Raw genomic sequence first — 20,217 nt, 5'->3', positions numbered from 1 at the left:
GAGAGATATCAAACACATAGCTACTGGTACATACCCTCAGCCCCGAGGGAGAACTACTCCCTCCTCGTCATGGAGATCGCTGGGATGATGAATATGGCCATCGGAGATGGATTCCCCCTCCGGCAGGGTGCCGGAACAGGATCCCGATTGGTTTTTGGTGGCTACAGAGGCTTGTGGCGGCGGAACTCCCGATCTAGGTTTATTTCTGGAGGTTTCTGTATTTATAAGACCAGATGGCATCGAGAACAAGTCAGGGGGACCCACGAGGGAGTCACGATCCCCCCAGGCGCGCCCACGGGGGGTGGGCGCGCCTCCCAGGCTCGTGGCTTCCTCGGGACTCCCCTTTGGTATCTTTTTCTTCTGGTATTTTTGATACTTTCCATAAAAAATCACGGCGAAAGTTTTATTCCGTTTGGAGTCCGTTTGATATTCCTATCTGAAAAAGGTCAAAACAAGGAAAAAACAGGAACTCGCACTGGGCTCTAGGTCAATACGTTAGTCCCAAAAATAATATAAAATAGCATATTCATGCATATAAAACATCCAAAGTTGATAATATAGTAGCATGGAACGATCAAAAATTATAGATACGTTGGAGACGTATCAAGCATCCCGAGGCTTAATTCCTGCTCGTCCTCGAGTAGGTAAATGATAAAAACATAATTTTTGATGTGGAATGCTACCTAACATATATTGTGGCATGAATACTCAGATCCATATGATTCAAGACAAAAAGTTTAATGTTGACATAAGAACAATAATACTTGAAGCATACTAACAAAGCAATCATGTCTTCTCAAAATAACATGCCCAAAGAGTGTTATCCCTACAATATCATATAGTCTGGCTATGCTCCATCTTCCCCACACAACTTATTTAAATCATGCGCAACCCCGGTATTAGTCAAGCAATTGTTTTCACACTTTTACTTTCTCAAACCTTTTCAACTCTCACGCAATACATGAGCGTGAGCCATGGACATAGCACTATAGGTGGAATAGAATATGGTGGTGGTTGTGAGGCAAAAAAGGTGGAGATGGTCATATCAACTAGGCGTAGCAACGGGCTATGGAGATGCCCATCAATAGATATCAATGTGAGTGAGTAGGGATTGCCATGCAAGAGATGCACAAGAGCTATAAGTTTATGAAAGCTCAAAAATAAACTAAGTGGGTGTGCATCCAACTCGCTTGCTCACGAAGACCTAGGGCAATTGAGGATGCCCATCATTGGAATATACAAGCCAAGTTCTATAACGAACATTCCCACTAGTATATGAAAGTGACAATATATGAGACTCTCTATCATGAAGATCATGGTGCTACTTTGAAGCACAAGTGTGGTAAAGGATAGTAGCATTGTCCCTTCTCTCTTTTTCTCTCTTTTTTTGTTTGGGCTCTTTGGCCTCTTTTTTCATATATTTTCAGTCATTTTTTTGTGGGCTCTTTGGCCTCTTTTATTTTCTTTTTATTTTAAGTCCGGAGTCTCATCCCAACTTGTGAGGGAATCATAGCTTCCATCCTTTCCTCACATGGGACAATGCTCTAATAATGATGATCATCACACTTTTATTTACTTACAACTCCATACTTAGAACAAAGATATGACTCTATATGAATGCCTCCGGCAGTGTACCGGTATGTGCAATGACTCATGAGTGAAATTACTTTGTAGGAGTGACATGATAGGCTTGCAAGAAAGTAAAGAACACATAAATAAAACTAGGGGCTCGTTAGATAAAGAAACAACTACGAGTGTCTAACGAGTGTGGAAAAGTGGTGGTAGGAGTTGCTTAATTGTCCCTAAGCAATTGACTACGTTACTAGATCGATAACAAGTATCATGTGGGAGAGGCCTCTGGTAGCATGTCGTCCTTTACTTGGAATTCTATGCATTTATGATTGGAACTATTAGCAAGCATCCGCAACTACTAACGTTCATTAAGGTAAAAACCAACCATAGCAATAAGATATATTGGTCCTCCTTCAATCCCATATGCATCAATTTCTATGCTAGGTTTGAAGCTTCTGTCACTCTAGCCTGCCAATACATAGTCCTATCAACATACAACTAACCCTATGGTGTGATCCACGTGCGTGATCATATGATGGGCACCAAAGGACAGCAACATAACCACAAGCAAATTAAACCAATCATAGCAATTCATCAATCACCGATAGGACAATGATAATCTACTCAGACATCATAGGATAGCAACACATCATGGGATAATAATATGTAGCATAAAGCACCATGTTCAAGTAGAGGGTACAGCGGGTTGCGGGAGAGTGAACCGCTGAATATAGATTGGGGAAGATGATGGAGATGTTGGTGAAGATGACGGAGGTATTGGTGTAGATCGCCGTCACACGATGATGTCCCGGGCGGCGTTCCGGCGCCGCCGGGAGAGAGGGGGAGAGAGCCCCCCCTCCTTATTCTTCTTCCTTGACCTCCTCCCTAGAAGGGAGAAGGGTTTCCCCTTTGGTCCATGGTCTTCATGGCGGCGGAGGCGCGAGAGCCCCTCCGAGATTGGATCTCTCTCTCTGTGTCCTTCTGTTTCTGCGCTCCCAGATTCTGCGTTTCACCGTTTTTTAAATTCCCAGAGACCCGTAACTCCGATTGGGCTGAAATTTTAACACAATTTTATTCCGGATATTATCTTTCTTGTGGAGAAAGAAGGGCTCCAACCGCCTTAATAAGTTGCCACAAGCCTGCCTGCTGCGGGCCCACCCCCTGGCCGCGGCGACAGGGCTTGTGGGCACTCCGTGCATCGCCTCACGTTGATTATTCGTCCCAAAAATCATAAATATTTCAAAAAAAAAATCCCCGTAAGTTTTTATTACGTTTGGACTTCGTTTGGTATGGATATTCTGCGAAACAAAAAACATGCAACAAACAGGAACTGGCACTGGATCAATATGTTAGTCCCAAAAATAGTATAAAAAGTTGCCAATAGTATATGAAAGTTGTAAAATATTGGCATGAAACAATCAAAAATTATAGATACGACGGAGACGTATCAGGGAGTCGCTTGGGCCTATGCCTCCTCACGCGTCCAGACGTCCGAGAAATTCATTTGTGAACATGGTCTCAAACCTCTCGAGTCTGAGGCATGCATCACGAGAGCATATCTCCATGAAATACATGCCGGATGGGCGGCCGCGGACGTCATGATAGCTCGAGCTGCTCCGGGCGGGTGGCGGCATGGCGGCGGCGGGGGCGAAGAGAGAGCCGACGGAGGCGACGAAGAAGGGCGCGACCGCATCAGGGTGCCCGTAGAGGCGTGAAATAGATGATGGCCGGCGGGCGCCCGAGCGCGGGTTTTATAGAGCGCGTCGGACTCCACATGCAAAAACTACCGCGTGTGTTGCCCCTTTTCGTGCGCGTGCAGTTTATTTAGCGCGTTTAACTTTCCCGCGCCTGTTGGAGGGCGCCAACCGGGCACACGCACACGCTAAAATCGCTTAATTTCGCGTGTGTGCCATATCTTGCGCGCCTGTTGGAGATGCTCTAAAAACATAGGTTGTTAAGTTTCAAGAGAATGCATTGTTTGAACCATGGCATGTGAATTGATTGCTACTCTATCATGATGAGTTTTATGATAAAAATTTGCTAGTTATGATGCTAGAAACGTGACTAAAATTATCATTGATCAAATTATACACTATGCTAGCATTCACACTTCATAAATTACTTATTTTATCATTTACCTATTCGAGGACGGATAGGAATTAAGCTTGAGGATGGTGATATGTCTTCAATGTATCCATAACTTACAAAGTAGTCATGCCATATTTATCTATGTTTAGAATATTTTTATATGGTTTTCATGCACTTTATATAATTTAACTAGAACTAATCCGGACTAATGCTATTTTTAGTACAACGGTGGTGTTATTTTTTGTGCAGAAAATATAAGTTTTCGGAATCGCCCGAAACTTTTTGGTAATTTTTTCTGGAGCAAATAAGAAATACCGAAGCAAAGAACCACCATAGGGGACCCACATATGGGTGTCATGCCAACAGGACACACCCACCCCCTAGACGCACCCTGATGGCTTGGGACCACCTCATGGCTTCGATTGACGTGATTCCAACGCTGAGAAATCCTATAAATCCAGAAACTTGTGAAGGTTAACCTAGAGCTTCCGCTCCGCCGTTGCAAGACTTTGTATCAAAGAAAACTCATCCAGATCCCTGTTTCCGCGCCCTGTCGGAGGGGGCAATCATCACCGGAGGCATCTTCATCATCCCGACGATCTCCATGATGTGGAGGGAGTAGTTCACCCTCGGGGCTGAGGATATGTAGCAGTATCGATGTGTTGAATCTCTTTCTCTCTCTCTCTCTCTCTCTCGTGCTATTGAGATGTCACGATCTTGATATATCATGGGAATAGTTGGATCATATGATGTTTGTCCCTTGCTATCTTGATGTGATGAATTGAATCTTTCCCTTTGAGATTTTGTTATGTAGGATCAAATATTGGATTTGAGGTCACTTGATGTATGTCTTGCAAGTGGATACTAATACTTGTAATGTGCATTGGGTTTTTCATCAAGAGGAACACATGATGCATCACATTATAGATAAGTATTTACCTCAGTGAGAACCAGGGTTATCGAACCAATAGGAGGACCACGCAACACCCATCTTCAGCGCCTACGCACAAAAGAGCAAACGCTTGCACCCAACAGGGGCAAGAGTGTTGTTAAGCCCTTGAACTCATTACTTGCAAGAAGGTAAGTAGTATAGATAGATAGTTCAAATATATTACATATAAAAATAAATACAAAGAATGAAAGACATCGAGGCATTTTCTATTTTTGTAAATATATATGTGAATGGACCCGAGGGCCATAGTGTTCTCTAGTGGCATCTCTCTCGAAAAAGGCATACGATGGATAAATAAATTACGGTTGGGAAATTGATGAAATATTTATTCGTGGAAATTAAAATGTGTATATATGCACCACGTCCATAAGAAAGTAGATCGACTCCTGTGTGCACCTACTATTATTACTCCACCCATCGACCATTATCCAACATGCATCTAGAGTATTAAGTAAAACAGAGTAATGCTTGAAGAACAATGACAAGATGTAGACAAATATAACTCAATTAATATGAATCAACCCTATCATTTTATGCTTAGTGGCAATAATACAAATACGTGTCTTGTCCAATTCTGTCACTTGGATATAAAGCACCACCAGATTGAACCCACTACAATGCACCCCTCTCACTTGAAGATAGATCAATCTAGCCGGCCAACCAAATATATAGATCAAATAGAATAATGATCATGAAAATAAGAATCATATAATTCGGAGAAGACTCAGGTCTTTTATCTTGAATAATCTAAGCATAACCCACAATTCATCGGATCCCAACAAACACACCGCACAAAGTGATTACATCGAATAGATCATCGCGAAGATGTGATGAACTTTGTATAAAGGACATATATATAGAGAGAGAGCCATCCACATAATAACTATGGACCCATAGGTGTTTGGTAGACTACTCACACATCACCATGGGAGCAACAGGTCTGATGTAGAGGCCCTCCAAGATCGCCCCCTCCGGCAGGGCACCGGAACAGGTATCCGGATGGGCACACGATGGAATAGATACTTGTGGCGGCGAAAAAAGTGTTTAGGAGGTCCACTATAGTTTTCAGAATTTATGTGAATTTATAAGCTAGAGAACGAGGTCGGGAGACCATGGGGTGGCCCACAAGCTAACAAGGCGTGGCCACTCCCCTAGGCGCACCCTATTGGCTTGTGGGGCCCCTATGTGCCCCCTAGCCTTCTTTCAAAGTTTCTAGGTCTTCTTTTGGTCGACAAAAAATCATAAAAAAGTGTCGTGGCATTTGGACTCCGTTTGGTACTATAACCTGAAAAGCCAAAAAATGCAGAAAACAACAACTAGCACTTGGCACTAGGTTAATAGGTTAGTGCTCAAAAATAATTTCAATGAGAAATAAATGCCCAAAAAGTATCCTAGAATGATAATATTATAGCATGGAACAATAATAAATTACACATACATTGGAGCTGTATCCAATACCCGTGGTGAGAATGGTGTATTCTATTGATTCACTTGATATATGTTTTGATACTCAACTTAAGGATTCCCGTGGTGACAATGGGGTAATCTATGCATATGAGTTGATACACGTTCTTGTCCAACTTTCTCTGATCGAAATATTGGGGTACTATTTGAAGTTATTTGTGTTGGATTGAATATGATGAATCTGGAATTGTTTGATGCATGTAGAATAATTAACCCATGGATACTTCAGGTGATATTGGAGTATCTAGGTGATATTAGGTTGATTGATGTGTATCATAGGTGTTATTCTAGTACAAACTCAAGGGTTGTTTGTGACACTTATAGGAATAGCTCAATGGATTGATCGGAAAGAATAGCTTTGACGGTGTTCTACTACCTACAACAATTTCATCTTCTGTTTGGTGCTACTTATGAACTTTGGAGTGGTTCTTTGTTGCACGTTCAGGCATGATCATGATTCTGTTATGTTAGCATTGTTGAGATATTGCACTAGTGAAAGTATAGACCCCGGGCCTTATTTAGAAGCATTGTAATACCGTTTATGCTCACTTTTGTTACTTGCTACCTTGCTGTTTTTTATTTTCAGATTACAAAAACCTACATATACTATTCATACTTCACTTGTATCACCATCTCTTCATCGAACTAGTGCATCTATACAATTTACCATTGTATTGGGTGTGTCGGGGACACAAGAGATTGCATGTATTTGATAGCAGGGTTGTTTGAGAGAGACCATCTTCATCTTACACCTCCCACAGGTTGATAAACCTTAGGTCATCTGATGACGAGATGATATATATATACTTCTCGCCCCTCGTTGGATACCCCAGGTGGAAGGTAGAGATGAAGTCAGCAGCAAATTTCCCTCACACAGAGACTGTAAGGTTTATCAAACCAGTAGGAATCCAAGGCTCAACAAGTAGGTGTCTTCCACCCTGGCACTAGCAGAAGACGTGGACCTGCACACAGAACAAATAACTTTGCTCCCAACGAGTATAGAGAGGTTGTCAATCCCTCCGCCCTTGTAGTTTGCAAAGGATCAAAAGACAAGCGGGAAGGTAATAGTGATTGCAACGGAAAAGTAAATGAAAGCGGTAAATGATGGAGGTGTAAACAATGATGGTGATATGGACCGGAGTCACATGATGTTCACTAGTGATGTCTCTCTCCCAAAAGACGATAAACAACTATGCTTGGGTAAACAAATAACAGTTGGGCAAGTGACAAAATTATGATCGCACCGCAATGCTAATTATGCTCCTTGATAGTTAGAGGTTCAATAGTAATGGGCAGTACGCCAAGACAAGTAGACCATTTATTCATCAGCATCTACTTACTAATCATCCACCTTGAGATATCTATCCCGAACATCTCTCCGGTATTAAGTTGCGAGCCCCACCCAAAGTGTAAACTCAAAGCAACGGACAACTGCATTAACGAACTATGCGTAAGGTAAACGATCCTTGCAACCGTGGTCACAAGCACCGTTGTTTTCTCCCTCGTGGCAACAAGACATCCCCTAGTCTCATGTTTCTGTCACTCAAGCTAGACATCGAGGGGCCCGAACCCACAATCATGCATAACGCTCCCTCTTGGAGTTACAATCTACTATTTGGCCAAAGCAATAAAAAGCAACAGAGAACATGCATGAATCACTAAGGAACATAATATAAAATGATAATCAAATATATAACTCATAACAATCTGAACATAATCTCATAATCCATCGGATCCCAACAAACCGAGCATAGCAAAATCAAGAGAATTACATAGATGCCTTGATCATGTAGGGCAGCTCACCAGGACTAACCATTGAAGCACAAGATTGGAGAGAAGACATCACATAACTACTTGTGATGGAGTCAAGGTCCAAGGAGGAGTACTCACGACACGTCCGGGAAGCGTCCATGGCAGTGGAGAAGCTCTCGGAGGTCAATCCTCCCTCCGGCAAGGTGCCGGGAAGAGGTCTCCTGACGGTCCCGATCATGCAAGTGCTGCGGCGGCGGAACGATGGAGAAATTCTAAATATAGGCCAAAGGAGGGCACCGGAGGAGGTGGGACCCACCCAGGCGACCTCCTGGCGCGGCCTAGGGCCTGGCCGCGCCAGGAGGCCGCGTGGGAGGCCCCTGGCCCCCTCCGGCCCTCCTTCGGTGATCCCGAAGCATCTGTTTCGCTGATTTTTTTATATATTTTTCTCTATTTTTTGGGCTTCAGAAAATTGGGTAAAAGCCCATGCAAAATAGACATAAGCAGACAGAAAGTGGCACTGGGTGAACTGAGTTAGTAGGTTAGTCCAAATATGTGTAAAATGATATAAAAGTGTAGCAAAACATATAACAATGTCACCCAAAAGATCATGGAACAAGCAGAAATTATAAATACGTTTGGGACTTATCAACATCCCCAAGCTTAATTTCTACTCGTCCTCGAGTAGACAAATGATAACACAATAACTTCTGTGGTGACATGCTAACACACATATAATAACTTCAAAGTAAAGCAATAACAAGCAAGAGTCTACATCTAATATAGAATTTAGTAAAGTAAGAACATAAAGGTGCAAGAGCTCTCGCTGTCCGTGACTCGAATGTCTTCAAATGATGTTTGCATGCAAGAAGTGGGAGATGGGTTGAGATTATAAAATATATTTTTAATTGAGAACTCAATCTACTAAACCTCACACTTAGTCTCCCTCGGAATCTTATTTCGACTCATCCCCAAACCACTTGTTAGGCACAAGTCAAAATGATCCTCTCCTTTTCGACTTTGAGCACTCATGCAATGGATGAGCGTAAGCAAGATATGTTGGCACTTAGGATGGCACATAGAATAATGATCGGGAAGGAAGACAAAAAGGTGTGAAAGGCTCAATCAATGAGGACAACCATAGGCGAGAGAAAGCCAAATGATAGATATGATGTGAGGAGTAGGGATTGCCATGTAACGAATGCACATATGAGCTAAGGTATGCTCTCCAATGGAACTAGTGGGGTGCATCCAACTTGTTTGATCATGAAGACCTAGAGCTCATTTGAGGAGGATCATCATTGGAATATGCAAACCAAGTTCTATAGTGTAAGGGTCCCCACATAGTTATGCATGAATGATAATCTCCATGTAGTAGCAATATAGTAATGGAGCACGGGTGTGGATCTTTCAAAAGGAATAGTAGTGTTGCCCCTTTCTCTTTTTTTTATTTTTTTCTTCTTTTTCCTTTCTTTTGTGGCCTCTTTGGCTCTGTCTTTTTAGCTCTCATTTGTCCTCTTTAGGATCTTTTGTTTTGTCCACTTTGGGATATTTTCCTCACTTAAGGGCAACACTCTATGTTTTACATGAATAGAAAGAAAAATCATCACACTTTATAAGAAGTACTCAACATAAATACAAGTGAAAACTATCGTGATGTATGCAAATGTATGCCTCTGCCAGTGTAGCAGGATACGCAATGATACTAGCGCGTCATGTAGCAGTAATTAATGAGGGCAAGGCCCAACTATCATGCGGCTCTACGATCAAGCAAAAGCATGTATGACATGAATATCAAGTCATGAGATGGTGGATGTTGCATGGTAATGTATCTCGGAGAGGCTATGGAAATGCCTTAATAGGTAGGTATGGTGGCTGTTTTGAGGAAAGATATAATGAGGCTTATGTATGACAGAGCGTATCATGTCATGGGTTTGGATGCACCGGCGGAGTTTGCACCAACTCTCAATGTGACAAAGGGCAATGCACGGTATCGAAGAGGCTAGCAAAATATGGATGGTGGAAGTGCCAACAATCGAAGACTCACATTAGTGCGAAGAACTCATACACTTATTATCAGTAACTCTCTATCTAGTTAGGAAATTCACAAAGAGACAAGTACCCCAGGAGGAGTGTTTGGAGGTTTGGTTATCCTTGCGCATCCTCGACCCATGGTAACGTGATGGTACTCTATATATTCCAACCCCTCGAGAGGTTAGCGATCAATTTAGTAGCTAGAGTTCTCAACTAATTTAGTTTTTAAAAAACACACGGAATTCCAAAAATATGACACCTATCACTAATAGGCTCAAGCTCTTGGCACCAATAGTCCAAACATTACTCAGATCAATACCTCAAAACTATTGCAAGTTACTACTATACTTAAATAGCAACCTCAATTACCTGTTCATGCAAGACACACAACTCAGTGCCACGAGCAAACTCTCTAAACAAGATAAGAATGATAACTAAAAAGAGTTCCAAAATCAACCTAAATAATAGCTCTTAAAAAGAAAAGCATGAAAACTAAGAGCTAAGCATGAGAGTAGCTACGAAAAGATGAAGAACACACGAAAAAGATAAGCATGGAAACCTATGTTTTGTTCTAGAGTGGAATAGAGTGTGTCTCTCTCCCAAACAAGGTAGGCTAGGTTCCGACTTGTTATTAACAGCAAGCAAAACTAAAACAAACTAAAAATAAAATAGCGGGACGCTCCAAGCATAGTACATATCATATGAAGTGATAAAAATATAGCATGGAGATGGACGAACTGATGATTGTTGATAGAGAAGGGGATGCATGGGGGCATCCCCAAGATTATACGCTTGAGTCTCCTTGAATATTTCTTGGGATGCATGGGGGCATACCCAAGATTGAGCTTTTGACGCTCTTTATCTTCTTTCATCATCTCTCCCATCGCATACTTGAAAACTCCCTTCATACAAAACTCATCATAAGCTGATTAGAGTGGTTAGTACCCTTAATAAAATAATTCATTACTTCCTGGAAATAAATATTTTCATGAAAAGATATTGCTTCTTATGAATGCCAACGGGTTTTTGCAAATAAAACGCAAGCTTAGGATTTGCAAAACAATGAAAACACAAAACACGTCAGAATCTGTGAAAAACAGAACAACACGTAGTAAATAATTTATTCGGGGCAATTCTGCAACTCAAATCAAAAAACTCAGAACAGATGACAAAAACACAATTATACAGAGCATCTGTCAAAACAATTCAGATCAAAAATATGATCTGGTGATTTTTGGCGAATTTTTCCGTCAAGCAGACATAATCTGTTTCTCGACAACATGTCACAACTTTTGAACTTTCTTGCAATCGGAGGCTATAACTTGGCACAAAGCTTAAAAATAAAGATACAATGATGTTGCTAGAGTAGTAACACACATCAAGACCGCTAAAAAAGAAAGTAAAAACAAATTGGGTTGCCTCCCAACAAGCGCTTTCTTTTATGCCTTTGAGCTAGGCATAATGCAAGATGGAGGATCAAGATTCTCGGAAGACATCGGAATTATAAAAACCTTCAAACGGATCCTCAATAAGTTCATCCTTATTTTTCCTAGGGAACGGGTACGTACCTTTCGCTTTACCACGTAAGCGTATGTGTTGTGTACCTATATCAATGAAGCCTCTCATGGTCTGAGGAAGTTCCTTCCAAGCACTATATTCCCTTTGTTGGGCTCCATGATGAAGAAATCAACTGTTTCATTCCTTTTAGAGAATGTAACCTGGACATCTTTTAGCTTTCCCTGGATTTTAGAAATATCACCATTAGCGTGTTCATGATAAGATGATTTTTTTTCCATATCTAACCAGAGAGAATCATAAACAACTTTTGGCATAGTAGAAACCATGGATCAAATATCACAATAAGCAAGGAAGTCTTGGTTAGAGATGCTAATTCTAACAAAAGGTTCCGAGTCATCGTCTATTTTCAAAATCTGTTCCTTATCAATCATGGGTTTCTCTTTCTCTCTTAAGTCTAGAGCGTCTATTTTCCCTTCAATAATAGCAAGTCTATCTATAATAGTGTCATAACCATGATTATAAACAAGTTTATTAGATAGACCATGTATAATGTCAAGAGCTCTTGCCTCATCACATTCTAAGAAATCTCCTTTAGCTATAATATCAAGAGAGTGTTTGCACCATATAAAGAGACCATGATAAAAAATTCTAAGCACAATTTTAATAGGTATCCAAGGCATAATTCTTTTGTGTGCTTCAGAAATTCTATCCCATGCTTCCTTCATATTTTCTCCATTCCTTTGATGGAAATCTAGAACCTCAGATTCCTTCCAGGCATCAAGCCTTAACATGCTTGACAACTAAAAGCAAAGTAACTTTTTTTTGGTATAAGACTCTAAAGCAAAAACTAGAAACCAAACTAACAAGACTAAAAAGCAAAGGTAAAAGATAGTGTGCAACTCCCCTATCTTGAAGAGTGGAGTCCACGATAACGGCACCAGAAATTCGCTTGATGACGAGATGATGTATATACTTATCGCCCTCGTTGGATACCCCAAGTGGAAGGTGGAGATGTTGTCAACAACAAATTTCCCTCACACAGAGACTTTAAGGTTTATAGAACCAGTAGGACTCCTAGGCTCAACAAGTAGGTGTCTTCCACCCTAGCGCTAGCAGAAGACGTGGACCTGCACACACAATAAAAAACTTTGCTCCCAACAAATACAGAGAGGTTGTCAATCTGTCCGGCCTTCTAGTTTGCAAAGGATCAAAACACAAGCGGGAAGGTAATAGTGATTGCATCAGAAAATAAATGAAAGCGGTAAATGATGGAGGTGTAAACAATGATGGTGATATGGACCGGAGTCACATGATGTTCACTAGTGATGTCTGTGTCCCAAAAGACGATAAATAACTATGCTTGGGTAAACAAATAACAGTTGGGCAACTGGCAGAATTATGATCGCACCGCAATGCTAATTATGCTCCTTGGTAGCTAGAGGTCCAATAGTAATGGGCAGTATGCCAAGACAAGTAGACCGTCTATTCATCAACATCTACTTACTAATCATCCACCTTTAGATATCTATCCAGAACATCTCTCCGGTATTAAGTTGCAAGCCCCACCCAAAGTGTAAACTCAAAGCAACGGACAACTGCATTAACGAACTATGCGTAAGGTAAACAATCCTTGCAACCGTGGTCACAAGCACCGTTGTTTTCTCCCTGGTGGCAACAGGCACATCCCCTAGTCTCACGTTTCTGTCACTCAAGCTAGACAACGAGGGGCCCGAACCCACAATCATGCATAACACTCCTTCTTGGAGTTACAATCTACTACTTGGCCAAAGAAATAAAAAGCAACGGAGAACATGCATGAATCACTAAGGAACATAACATAAAAAGGATAATAAAATATATAACTCATAACAATCTGAACATAATCTCATAATCCATCGGATCCCAACAAACCGAGCATAAGAAAATCAAGAGAATTACATAGATGCCTTGATCATGTAGGGCAGGTCACAAGGACTAACCATTGAAGCACACGATTAGAGACAAGACATCACATAGCTACTGGTCATGGACTCATGGTCCAAGGAGGATTACTCACGACACGTCCAGGAAGCGTACATGGCGGTGGAGAAGCTCCCGGAGGTCAATCCTCCCTCCGGCAGGGTGCCGGGAAGAGGTCTCCTCACGCTCCTGATCTTCGCAGCGCTGCAGCGGCGAGAAATTCGCGATTCCAGAAAGTGTGCGAGGGTTTCCTCACAGAACTCTAAGTATAGGCCAAAGGAGGGCACCGGAGGAGGTGGGACCCACCCAGGCATCCTCCTGGCGCGGCCTAGGGCCTGGCTGCGCCAGCAGGCCGCCTGGGAGGCCCTGGCCCCCCTCTGGCCCTTCTTCGGTGATCCCGAAGCTTCTGTTTCGCTGATTTTTTTATATATTTTTCTGGATTTTTTCGGGTTTCGGAAAATTGGGTAAAAGCCCCTGCAAAATAGAGATCAGCAGACAAAAGCTGGCACAGGGTGCACTGAGTTAGTAGGTTAGTCCAAATATGTGTAAAATGATATAAAAGTGTAGCAAAACATATAACAATGGCACCCAAAAGATCATGGAACAAGCAGAAATTATAGATACGTTTGGGACGTATCATCATCCACTCAAGGGAAATTTGCGGGTGTCCTACAAAACTTTGCACCTGGAGGCCCAACAACGAGTACGAGAATAAAATTGCATAGTGTACATCAACCATGGTCCATGGGTCGATCTTATGGCTCATCGCTCATCAAGAAGGAAGGACTACCAAAACCATGAACCTTAGTGTGATCAGAAAGGAAGCCTCCGCAAACTTGGCACATACTTCAATGACTGTGTTGTAGCCGACGTATTGATAACCGATGATGTATATGACCTAGGTACTCCTTGGTGTGTATATAAGCCAAGGGGCTTAGCCTTTAGAGGCACAATTACAGCCTTAGTGTTTAGAACACAATCATACAATCTCGAGGTAGATCATCTTGTACACTATACACCATCATATCAATATAATCAAAGCATGATGTAGGGTTTTAGGATCACATCATGGGCCGATCACAAAGATAAAGAGGCAAGTATGCTTTTTTTACATGTCGCATCACAGAAAAATAACGGTCTGATAGTCCATGCATTTAGCCCTACCGTACCATCAATCTGAGACTGCACACTCAATCTGTCGTCGTCGTCGTGTAAGCCTCCTTCATTCGTGCCTTGGAATCCTCCTCCTTCTGCATCGCCTCGATCTCCTCTTGCTACGCCCTCACTAGATCATCCTTCTCCCGCTGCAACATGTTGAAATAGACGACTTGCACGATTATTTTGGCGTCCTCATCCAGTTTCGCCACCTTCAAGGTGAGCATTTTTTTCATCCTCTCAAGAGGATAGGATCTCCACCTTTTTCTCCCCAAGCTCGGCCTGCTTTTCTTCAATCACGGCCTTCTTCTCTTCAAGCTTGAGCTTCTGCTCGGTCGCCTTCATCAACAAATCAAAACTTCAAGCCTTTTTTCTCCTTGATGTCAGAATACTTGACGTATGCCTCCTCCTTCGTTTAGATGTCTTCAAACCTCTCAGTCATATTGCGCCGCCATACCTTCTCGTGCTCCCATTTCATTTCCCAAAATCCTCTTCTAGCCTTTTTGGGCGGTTCGTTTGTTGGATCGGCTAGATCATTGGTTTCTTCCTTGGTGCCTTGGGTGATGGTTCCACTTGGATTGTCCATTCAACTTTTACCATAATGCATGATGGTGAAGTTTTTATTCCCCAACTACTTGAAGACACTACACACATGAGAAGGCTACAAACTAAAATATTGTCAACCATACTTATTGATACATTTTCAACGTATCAATATTTTTTTATTGTTAATGCTACTATATTTATAAATCTTCAATGTTTTATATGCAATTATATGCTATTTTATATCCTTTTTGGGGACTAACCCACTAACCGAGTGTCGAGTTCTATTTGTTGTTTTCTGCGTGTTTTTACTTTTCACAATACCAGTACCAAAAGGAGTCCAACTGCTACATTTTTTTTGATGATTTATTTCTCGACCAAAAGAGGAATTGGAAGCTTAGGAGGGAGAACAGATGACACACGAGGAGATGGCAAGTTAGCGGGGCGTGCCCGGGGGTAGGCACACCCTGATACCTTGTGGGTCCCATGTGCCTCCGTCTGACCTAATTCAGCCTCGATAAATTCAGTAAAATTGTGAAACCAATAGAGAGCCGCCTGAAACACTTTTTTCGTCACCGCAAATTTCTGTTCCGATGGGAGGCCATTGATACGTGTCCAACATATCTATAATTTTTATGGGGTTATTCCATCTGTGCCCCCAATTCCTTAGTTGTGCTTAGTTTTCCCCACGCTTCAAACTTTTGCTCACTTTTCCCCTCTCCCTTAGCTGAAACTCTCACAAAGGTGATAACGGGCGTTTGCCGTCTTGGCCGTTAACTGACTTGTGGGGCCATGTTGAACTCTGTTGACTATGGTTGTGGCTTCGCTGGTTGGGCCGTGTTTGTGTTCATAGGACGGGCCCGTTAGTTTGTTGGTAATAAATTTAAAAAGCCTACTATCGACGGATGCAGCCTGCTATGCATGCCCGTCTTTGGCATCGATGTAGCCTGCTATGCATGCGAACACCGCCACGCACGCATCTAGTGACCTAGACCTAAACGCATGCATGCACGCCGACACGCACGCATCGATCCGTGCCGCACGGTTGCCAGTGGATTCAGTTGCTCCGCAACGTCGTTTCACGCGTCGCAGGCATAGATGCCGGTGGCAGAAGGGGCAGGCTGCACGCACGCTCGCACGCTCGCACGCTCGCGTCCATATGTCGAGGCATCAGTTCACGCCGCACGGCTGCCGCTCGATTTAGTTGTGCCGGTGGCAGAAGGGGCGTGCAGAAGGGGCAACCGCCAACGCAGAGCACGCAGAAGGGGGAGGCAGGCAGCCGCCAACGCAGAGCACGCAGAGCCGCCAACGCAGAGCACGCTCGCTTCGATTCACGTTCACACATTGATGATCGCATCGGTTCACACAGCAGCACTGAGTCACGATCTACGCCGTTTGCGCGTGTACCCACTTCGTCTCCCCCGGCTATTTAAACTGCCCTTCATTGCCTCTTCTTCTACAGATCCTTCTGCGCCTCCCACTTCTCTTCTTCCCCCAAAAGCCAGAGTGGTTCCACTCAGCGAAGCGTTCAAGATGCAGTTCTACGGCCCAACGTTCCAAGAGCCTCCCACCGTGCCTGAACGGCGGTACCCCGCCAACGTCGTCGTTGAGGAATCGCTCCGCGTGTGGGCGTTCTCACGCTGGAGGGGTAGCACTGAGCTTGCACGGGGGTTCCTCCGTGCGGGCTTCCACCACCTCCCGGCAGGCTCGCCGCCCATGTTCAACCTCGTGGAGCAGCGTCCCCACTGTTGGGGAACGTCGCATGGGAAACAAAATTTTTCCTACGCGCACGAAGTCCTATCATGGTGATGTCCATCTACGAGAGGGGATGTGTGATCTACGTACCCTTGTAGACCGTACAGCAGAAGCGTTAGTGAACGCGGTTGATGTCGTGGAACGTCCTCACGTCCCTCGATCCGCCCTGCGAACCGTCCCACGAACCGTCCCGCGATCCGTCCCACGATCCGCTCCGATCTAGTGCCGAACGGACGGCACCTCCGCGTTCAGCACACGTACATCTCGACGATGATCTCGGCCTTCTTGATCCAGCAAGAGAGACGGAGAGGTAGATGAGTTCTCCGGCAGCGTGATGGCGCTCTGGAGGTTGGTGGTCATCTAATCTTAACAGGGCTCCGCCCGAGCTCCGCAGAAACGCGATCTAGAGGAAAAACCGTGGAGGTATGTGGTCGGGCTGCCATGGCAAAAGTTGTCTCAAATCAGCCCTAAAACCCCACTATATATAGGAGGGAGGGAGGGGAGGAGGCAGCCTCAAAACCTACAGGTTTGGCCGAAATTGGAGGTGGAGGAGTCCTACTCCAATCCTACTTGGAGTAGGATTCCACCTTCCCACTTGGAAACTCTTTCCACCTTGTGTTTTTTCCTTCTCAAACCTTATGGGCCTTAGTGGGAACTTATTCCAGCCCACTAGGGGCTGGTTTATCTCTTCCCATAGCCCATGAGACCCCTTGGGGCGTGACACCCCTCCTGATGGTCCCCGGCACCCCTCCCGGCACTCCCAGTACACTACCGATGAGCCCGAAACTTTTCCGGTAATGCACGAAAACCTTCCGGTAACCAAATGAGGTCATCCTATATATCAATCTTCGTTTCCGGACCATTCCGGAAACCCTCGTGACGTCTGTGATCTCATCCGGGACTCCGAACAACATTCGGTAACCAACCATATAACTCAAATACGCATAAAACAACGTCGAACCTTAAGTGTGCAGACCCTGCGGGTTCGAGAACTATGTAGACATGACCCGAGAGACTCCTCGGTCAATATCCAATAGCGGGACCTGGATGCCCATATTGGATCCTACATATTCTACGAAGATCTTATCGTTTGAACCTCAGTGCCAAGGATTCATATAATCCCGTATGTCATTCCCTTTGTCCTTCGGTATGTTACTTGCCCGAGATTCGATCGTCGGTATCCGCATACCTATTTCAATCTCGTTTACCGGCAAGTCTCTTTACTCGTTCCGTAATACAAGATCCCACAACTTACACTAAGTCACATTGCTTGCAAGGCTTGTGTGTGATGTTGTATTACCGAGTGGGCCCCGAGATACCTCTCCGTCACACGGAGTGACAAATCCCAGTCTCGATCTTTATAGTCACCCAGTTACGTTGCGACGTTTGATACACACAAAGCATTCCTCCGGTGTGAGTGAGTTATATGATCTCATGGTCATAGGAACAAATACTTGACACGCAGAAAACAGTAGCAACAAAATGACACGATCAACATGCTACGTCTATTAGTTTGGGTCTAGTCCATCACATGATTCTCCTAATGATGTGATCCCATTATCAAGTGACAACACTTGCCTATGGCCAGGAAACCTTGACCATCTTTGATCAACGAGCTAGTCAACTAGAGGCTTACTAGGGACAGTGTTTTGTCTATGTATCCACACAAGTATTGTGTTTCCAATCAATACAATTATAGCATGGATAATAAACGATTATCATGAACTAAGAAATATAATAATAACTAGTTTATTATTGCCTCTAGGGCATATTTCCAACAGTCTCCCACTTGCACTAGAGTAAATAATCTAGTTCACATCACCATGTGATTCCAACGAATCCAACACCCATATAGTTATGGGGTCTGATCACATCTTGCTCGTGAGAGAGGTTTTAGTCAATGGTTCTGAAACTTTCAGATCCGTGCGTTCTTTACAAATATTTATGTCATCTTATAGATGCTGCTACTACGTGCTATTCGAAATGCTCCAAATATCTACTATACTATACGAATCTGTTTCACTACTCATAGTTATTCAGATTAGTGTCAAAGCTTGCATCGACGTAACCCTTTACGACGAACTCTTTAACCACCTCCATAATCGAGAAAAATTCCTTAGTCCATTAGTTACTAAGGATAAATTTTGACAGCTGTTAGTGATTCAATCATGGATCACTCTCTGTACCTCTCAACATACTTTGATTCAAGGCACACATCAGGTGCGGTACACAACATGGCATACTTTAGATTCTACGGCTAAGGCATAGAAGACGACCTGCGTCTATTCTCTTTATTCTGCCGGGGTCGGGTTTTGAGTCTTACTCAAATTCACACCTCACAACGCAACCAAGAACTCCTTCTTTGCTGATCTATTTTGAACTCCTTCGAAAACTTGTCAAGGTATGCATCTTGTTGAAACTTCCATTAAGCGCTTTCGATCTACCTCCATAGATCTTTGATGCTCAACGTTCAAGTAGCTCAATCCAGGTATTCCTTTGAAAACTCCTTTCAAACAACCTTGTATGTTTTACAGAAATTCTACATTACTTCTGATCCACAATATGTCAACCACATATACTTATCAGAAATTCTATAGTGCTCCCACTCACTTCTTTGGAAATACAAGTTTCTCATAAACCTTGTACAAACCCAAAATCTTTGATCATCTCATCAAAGTGTATATTCCAACTCCGAGATGCTTGCACCAGTCCATTGAAGGATCACTGGAGCTTGCATACTTGCTAGTATCTTTAGGATCGACAAAACCTTCTGGTTGTATCACATACAATGTTTTCTCAAGGAAACCGTCGAGAAAACAATGTTTTGACATCCTACGTGCAATATTTCATAAATAATGCATCAACAACTAACATAATTCTAACAGACCTTTAGCATCGCTACGAGTGAGAAAGTCTCATCATAGTCAACTGTTTGATCTTGTCGAAAACATCTTTGCGACAAGTCGAGCTTTTTTTCTTAATAGTGACTTATCACCATCATCGTCTGTCTTCTTTTAAAGATCCATCTTTACTCAATAGTCTTATGACCATCAAGTAGTTCTTTCAAAGTCTACACTTTGTTTTCATACATGGATCCTCTCTCGGATTTCTTGGCTTCCAGCCATTTGTCGGAATCTGGGCCCACCATCGCTTTCTTCATAACTCGTAGGTTCGCTGTTGCTCAACAACATGACCTCCAAGACAGGGTTACCGTACTACTCTGTAGCAGTACGCGACCTTGTCGACCTACGAGGTTTGTAGTAACTTGATTCGAAGCTCAATGATCATCATCATCAGCTTCCACTTCAATTGGTCTAGGCGCCACATGAACAACTTCCTGTGCCCTGCTACACACTATTTGAAGTGATGGTTCAATAACCTCATCAAGTTCTACTACCCTCCCACTCAATTCTTTCGAGAGAAACCTT

Source organism: Hordeum vulgare, chromosome 2H, assembly GCF_904849725.1.
Source record: "Hordeum vulgare subsp. vulgare chromosome 2H, MorexV3_pseudomolecules_assembly, whole genome shotgun sequence".
Lineage (NCBI taxonomy): Eukaryota > Viridiplantae > Streptophyta > Magnoliopsida > Poales > Poaceae > Hordeum > Hordeum vulgare.
This window is presented reverse-complemented; position numbering follows the sequence as displayed.